Below are 7,110 nucleotides of genomic sequence, written 5' to 3' on the forward strand. Positions count from 1 at the left end.
CTTGTTCTCCTGCTTTGCATCCTCTGTCATCCCTTCCCCACAGTGCATGGGGCGGCTCCTGGCCTGTGCTCCTGTGTGACCTGGGCATACTCTGAAGCATTGCTGATTTCAGGTCTCACAGAAGGACTGTCATAACATGCCTCATTACAGTGCTCTCTGGGGCTTGTTTGGGAGCTAGGCTGGGACAGGCCTGGCTGACCTTATCAGCACCCTGCAGGGCAGCAGCAAGAGGGCATAGAATCATAGAATAGTTTGGGTGGGAAGGGACCTTTAAAGGTCATCTAGTCCACCTCTCCCCTGCAATGAGCAGGGACATCCTCAACTATACCAGGCATGGAGCAGCTGTGACACAGGGAAGGGGGTGATGGCAGGAAAGACAAACCTTCCCTGGCTCCAGGGTAAGGGGGTCTTAGCAAAAACAGATTGGAAAAGGGTACCACGACTACAGACAAGGGCTGGAACCGTCTCCACCCAGTATCACACCAGCTTATTGGATGCTTTCTGCCAGGTGGGCTCAGCTCCATCTGCACCATCACTGCACTGTGAGAGGCAGCCTCTTGGCTGTCCCAGGGAAAGGATCTGGGTGTTCCTAGTGCCTGTGTCAATGTTGGCACAAGAGCCTAGCAGCTGTCCTAGGGCTAGATTGGCATTGAGCAAGGTCTCTGTTTGCAGACAGTGTTAGCGGTGGAGCAGCTGTGCTCCAGGCTTTGCTCCTTTCCCTACAAGAGCATCAGGCACAAGTGGGATCTACTTTGGCAGCAGTGCTTGCAGCTGGGAGGTTTCTCGCTCTCACAATGCAATTGAGGACATTTCTAGATGCTTCTGTGTCTGAAGGGACTGGTATGGAGCATTTCCTAGGTCTTCTTCAGGGCCCCATTGGCCTTTGAGGGTGGGAGTCATGCAGTAGTATGAGGATGGGAAGCCTTGTGCCAGCCAATGCAAAGGTGAGGAGGACAGCTGCCTGGGCCTGCTGCTGGATCTGTGCCCTGCTCATCTCTTGGTCCTGGAAAGGAGGAGTCACTCCTCCTGGATTCATGCTGTGGTTATAAACCGCTCTCTTTTGCTTTCCATCCACCTCTCCCTGACCTGCAGGCCAGGTTTGTGGATAATCTGCCATTGGGTTGCCACTGTTTCTTGGCTGGTATTGGCCAAGCAGAGGATTTGTTTGCCTTGTGCAAGGCGCTGCACACATGGAGCAACAGGGCATTCACTTCTCTGGTGTTCCCTCCTGTTCGTTCCAGGGCCAAACTCCAAGGCCCAATACCAGAGATTGCTGTGGAAGCAGGAGAGCATTTTCTCCAGGTAAGATGTGAGACCCTGGACAGTGGAGACTGGAGAATGTCCTACTGGGGGCTGTTTGCCTGAGTTGTGGCTAAACCCTGACTTGCATGATCAGATTTATCTGTCTCAAAATGATATTGCAGCCTCACCAGCCTTGAGTTTCTTCCCTGCTTGTACCTTCCACCTGTGATCATGCCCAGAGTGGTCTGTAAACTTGGCCCCCTGCTGTGGATCCTGCTGGCATGTGACTACTGCAGGCAGCAAGCTGTGCAGCTGTTGCTGCCATGGTTCAAGCAGGGCTCTGGAGGAGGCACCTGAGACCTGAGGTGGGTGCTGAGGATGCCCATGGCCATCCAGGTGCACATCAGGAAGGGGTCTGTCCCAGCCCCTGTGGTGCCCAGAGCCTACCCGTCATGCTCAGAGCCCCTACCGCAGCCCCTGCCAAGTTGTCACTGGGCCATCGGGATCTGGTCCTATTCAAGGGCTGGGGAAGGGTGGACCGGGGTCTTCCTGACCTGCTGGATGCCCCAGCACCCCGGCCCAGTGCTGTGCTCCCATGCACAGAGATTGTGCATTCTCAGCCCCGGGCATCGCCTGGCATTGGTGCTCGCAGTGGCCGGGCCTGCCTGAGCCGGGGGAGGCAAGGTCTGCTCCCTGCGACCAGCACCGCGCCTCGCTCCCTGCCTCTAGGGTGGCCCTGGCCGCTCCCGACGGTCCCCGGGCAAGCACGGTACCGGGGTCAGCGGAGGCGACGCGGGTGCCCGGGGCGGGGGCACTGTAGGGCTGCTGGCACCGCAAGGCGGGGGAGAGGGCCCGCGTTGCAGGCAGCGCCTCCCCGCTCTCCCGGGGGGCCCCGGGGCTGGGGCCGGGAGTGTCCCGAGAGCAGGGGTGGGGCAGGCCCTGGAGCCGGGTCCCGAGGTACGGAGCGGGCTGGTCTCCGCGGCGGCGTCCCCAGGGCCGATCCCCGCGGCCGGTCTCTAGGGGAGGTCCCCAGGGCCGGCTGCCCGGGGCTGGTCCCGGGCGGGGACCCGGCGCTGCATTCTCAGAGTCTCCAGCAGAGGCTGGGCTGGGCTGGGCAGGGCTAGCGGGGAAGGAGGGAAGGAAAGGAGCGAAGGAAGCGAGGGGGAGGAAGGCGGCTCTCGCCGCACATGCATCCCCAGCCGCACACCCCGCCGCCCGCGCCCCGCCTCGCGCCGTGCCCGCCCGGTGCCAGCAGCCGGCTCCGCTCGCCGCCGCCGCCGCTCGGGGCGCCGCGCTGCCCGCCGCGCCGAGGCTGCCATCCGCTCCGTGCCGGGGCGCCGAGGCTGCCATCCGCTCCGTGCTCGGCTGCCGGGGCGCTCCGCTCCGTGCCGGTGCGCCGCGCCGCCCGGGCGCCGCGCAGGATGCCGCGGGAGGCCGAGCGCCCCGCGCGGGGGGGCCGCCGCGGCCGCCGCCCCAGGTAAGAGCCGGCGCGGGCGGCGGGCTCGGCGGGCGGCGGGGAAGCCCAACTTCTCCGTTCCTCGCCGCGCCGCAAACTTTGCTGCTGCTCGGTGGGGCTGCGGCTGGCGCTCCCCGCAGGTGAGTGCGGGCTCGGCCCTGCCCCCGGCCGCCCCGGGGCCGCGGGCTGTGACCGTTGGGTCGCTTCAGTGTTGGAGGGCAGGTGAAGCCGGAGATTTTATGCCCGTTTGGGCATCGCTGCCGGGGTGCTTAGCGTGTGGTACCCGGGGCTCCAGCACCGGCTCTGTCAGCAGCAGGGTTTCGGCATACGCTTCAATTAAAGCGCTCGGGTGCTTAAAGAGCTGCAGTTCTTTTTTAAACCGGTGGTATCTTAAAACATCATCTTTGGGCTCCTTCCTACCCAAGAGCTATCTACCCGTTTTTCTTACTGAGACAAGAGCCCTTCGTGCTAGTTACCACAGGGTCTTTGCTCGGGGATGTTTGTGAATGTGCAGCTGAGATGCCTGAGGAGTCCTGCCCGAGTCCTTTTAGCAGGCAGGGTAACATCTCTTTACAGAGCCACATTTTTCTAACAACAAACTAAAAATAACTGTGCTAAAACTAGCACTTTCCTCATTTAAAATGTGGTTCCCAAATGGCTGTGCACAGGCCTTCTGGGAGCAAGTGCTGCAGCCACGTCTGCTCCTCCTGCATGCCCAGCTACAGCAGCTTGTCCAGGCCCAGAGCTGCCAGCGCCAAGTGCATCTTGCTGAGCGTCCTGGGAGCACATCCTGTGGCAGCCAGGCTCCTGTGGTCACTCGTCATGCTGGCAGGGGAAGGAGGGATGCAGTAGATGTCTCTGTTCTCTTTTTTGTTTGATTTCTGACAGTTGTAACATCCCTTACAATCTGGGAAGATCTGTGTTGTCTTTTCTTCTAGCCTCATTTTATGCATGAACAAGACCAGGTACAGGGATGATGGTGTAGATAGCAGCAGGGAGAGGCAGGCTCAGAGTTCAGACATAACTTCGTAAGACAGTGCAGTGCATCTCAGGGAAGCCTTTGGACCTGAGAGGGCTAAGAAGGGTGGCTCCACCGGAGCTCTGGTTCTCCAGAGCCTGCTTGCATGGCCCGAGGAAATAAATGGGGAGATGTGCTTCTTTGTCCCTGCTACTATGCTGTTAAAAACCATGCGTTGCAACCACAGCCAATACCATAGTCTTGCACGCCACCAAGGAAATCTCAGATGATGACTGTTTCTTTGGGACCTGTTTCTATCTCTGATGAATATTCTCAGAGAATTGCTGAAGCCTGCAGTCTCTGTACTTGTAGGTCTTGTGCCCAGCTCAGACAGCGCCCGGGCTTTGCCAGGTTTTCCCTTGTGAGACTGGTGAATGCTCTCAACCTCTTTCATGAGCACTGGGTAAGAAGTATTTGCAGCAAACAATTACCAGGGTTGGAGATCATGATCCTGGTACATCAGTTTTCAAATGCTGAAAATAAATTGCTTCTCTGGCTTTGGGTATCACATAGCAGGGGGAAATGGAAACAAGAGTCTGAAACGGTTTTCCTTTACTGATACTGTGTTTTGTTTGTGTTCGAGGCCAAAGGGTGGTTCTGCGGCTCATTCATGAAATCCCTGAAAATGTTGACAGCACTCTGAGTGCAGCACAGGGTAGAGCCCACTAAAATCTGAATAAGATGGCCCAGATTCTGTACTGACTTTTGTATTGTGTACACCTCTTTGCTCTAGTGAGGTGGGGGTCAGAGCAAGGGAGGCTTGGTCTCTGTATGAAATGCTGCTTGCTGAATAATACAATGTTGAAATTGGTGGGCTTGTGAAAGAAAAAGTATGTGCTGTTTCATAGGTAAAAAAAGCCAGCTTTGTTCCTGCCTAAAAAAAAAAAAAAAAATGCCCTTTGCTTTTTGGTGCATTGACACTTCATAACATGATATGGTGATTTCATACCTAGGACAGAGAAGTGGCTACTGAAACAAGGTCAATTTTAAAACTCTTCTTCAAAAGAAGCTAGCTGGTCTCCAGAAAAAAAAAAAGAAAAGGCTGTTGGGTTAAAAATAACAGTTAAAATCCCATTTTTTCCTAGGTCTGTATCAAATAATATGATATTTTCATGATTTAAAATGCAATAGCATATTTGAAAAATCTATAGTCCCTTGCTTGTGTGTAAGGATTCTCAGAATAGGGTCATAATTTACTGTTGTGTATATTGTCTGATCAGCTTTTTGGTTCTTTGCACTTTGAAAATGGTATTGAGCTAGCAGGCTTTTTTCCTAGCAAGTTTTACTTTCGTGCTCCTAGTCACTAGCCCATAGTAGTAAAATTTGGTTGCAAATTTTGTGCAACCAAATTGTTGTGGGGGACTGTTTGTTTGTTTGTTTGTTTGAAAGCCCTTTTGCTACCCATGGACTTTATTTCGTTAGAAGGATTAGATTGTTCATGGAAGCTTTGAAACAAAATTGGACTTTAGGTGGGATTTGATCTGATGTTATTCCTTTAAAGTATAATTACATATTTTTCAAATAATTATTTTTATATTCTGAAAGCCCATATTTGAAAAGTAAAGAAAAACAGATTGAAGAAGAAATAGTGTGGTGATACTTGTGTTCTTTTGACATCAGGTCGCTAAACAGTATTTGTACGTAAGAATACAACCATGTATGAATTTGTGTTGTTATCTTTTAATCATGTGGTTATGCAACTGTGTTTGGGTTTACAAGCAATGACACTTCTCTGCAGATAAGTCCATACGTATCCTGAGGCACGGGCCATTTTGAGTGATCTGCTTTTTTGAAAAATTACATGTAAAGATTAGGTGGGTGTGAGTCCCAACAAGATTCCTTGCCTGAGGTGGTAGGTGGACATCGTGTACAGTGCCTTGCTGTTCGCTGGATCTCTTTTGTCTCTACCACCAGTTTATTCCATGGCATTTTGTTGCAGGGAAGGGTGGCTGATGGGGAGGGATGTAACCAGCTTTGCCTCGGACCCTGTTTGTAGCCCTGAGAGCATCCTACCCTGCACCCTTGGCACTTGCCAGCTGTTTGTTTTCCAGCTAGCAGGGCTCCCCCCATTTTACCTTGTCCTTGGGTGATGTCTGTGTGCGGCTGTGCCCTGGGCTGCAGGTGAGGGTGCAAAGCTCTGCCCCTTGGATTTGGCTACTCTAGCATTTGCAGTGCTCACGCCTGCATGTTGCTGTGAGCCGTGTTGCTTGTGAAGCACAGTCCCTGCTCCACCCCAGTAGAAAAGCTGGGGCTTTGTGGCTGGGTTTAGGCAGCAAATTCCTGCCTATCAGCCTTCCCTGCTCCCATGCAGACCTGGTATATGGGGAGCTCATTTCAGGGGTTTGGACCAGGACTCACCCATTCACCTAGCATGGGTTGGGTGCCCACTACCTGCTCAGCCCTGTGGGGCATCTGTATCTGCAGTTGCATCCAGTTTGTGGGTTGGTTTCTGCTTCAGAGAGCTGTGGAGGGGCTCTCTGTTCCTGCCAGTAGCCACTGCAGAGACCCATCCTCCCGGTTCACAATTTCTTTTTCATTTAATCATCACTTTCTATTATTTGCAAATTCCGTAAAAGGAATACAGCACATTACAGTAATTTTCAATCTTATCCTTTGCAACAACCCTGTTTACAGAGACTAGTCCAGACTTTACTTTAGTCTGGCTCTGTGTTTCCTTCATGTTTCTTTCTTTTCATTGTCTTTTGTGCTGTGGCTAAGGAGAGATAGTTCTGTGTTATCCTGTTGGGGAAGGGTTGTTGGATGGCACTTTAGTGCTGGTTCTACAGTGCAATGTCTGGGTAGCAAAAGTGGATGTCTTCTTCAGCAGTCTGTGCCTTCCCTAATCCCACAAGGCTGGCCAGGACGCCTGCAGAGGGTGTAGGTTCTTTCTTTTCCTACGGAAGCTGTGGGTTTTCTTCTTGGTGATGCTGTTCCTCTGATACTCTTGCAGTGTGGTTTGAGTTCTCCCTGCAGATGGATGTCTCCGGCTCTTTGACAGCATTACAGCACCTTCTCTTTTTTCCTTTGAGGGCCTGTGGGACACCGTAGGCAGTGGCATGTGGTAGGTGGCAGCCAGGCGTGGAGCACGCTGCAGCTGCAGAGGTCCCTTTGCTGTTAACATTACCTGGTGCACATAAGGCAAACGGGGATACACGACACTATTAGGAGGTGGGAGCATGAGGAGAGACTGTTCACAGTGCATGGGTTGGTCTGGGGCTGCCTGTGCCGCAGTGGGCTGGGCATGGCTTTTATCTTCAAACTTTGGGTTTCAGAGTGCCTGCTCTGCTGCCTCCTCGCTGAGCTGACCCAGCCTCTCTGCCAGTGCCCTGCTGCCCCCGCTCCAGTGTGGGGAAGTGCTGTGGTGATGAGTGTGGGCACTGGTACCAGCTGGGGA

This window comes from Aptenodytes patagonicus, chromosome 14, assembly GCF_965638725.1.
Source record: "Aptenodytes patagonicus chromosome 14, bAptPat1.pri.cur, whole genome shotgun sequence".
Lineage (NCBI taxonomy): Eukaryota > Metazoa > Chordata > Aves > Sphenisciformes > Spheniscidae > Aptenodytes > Aptenodytes patagonicus.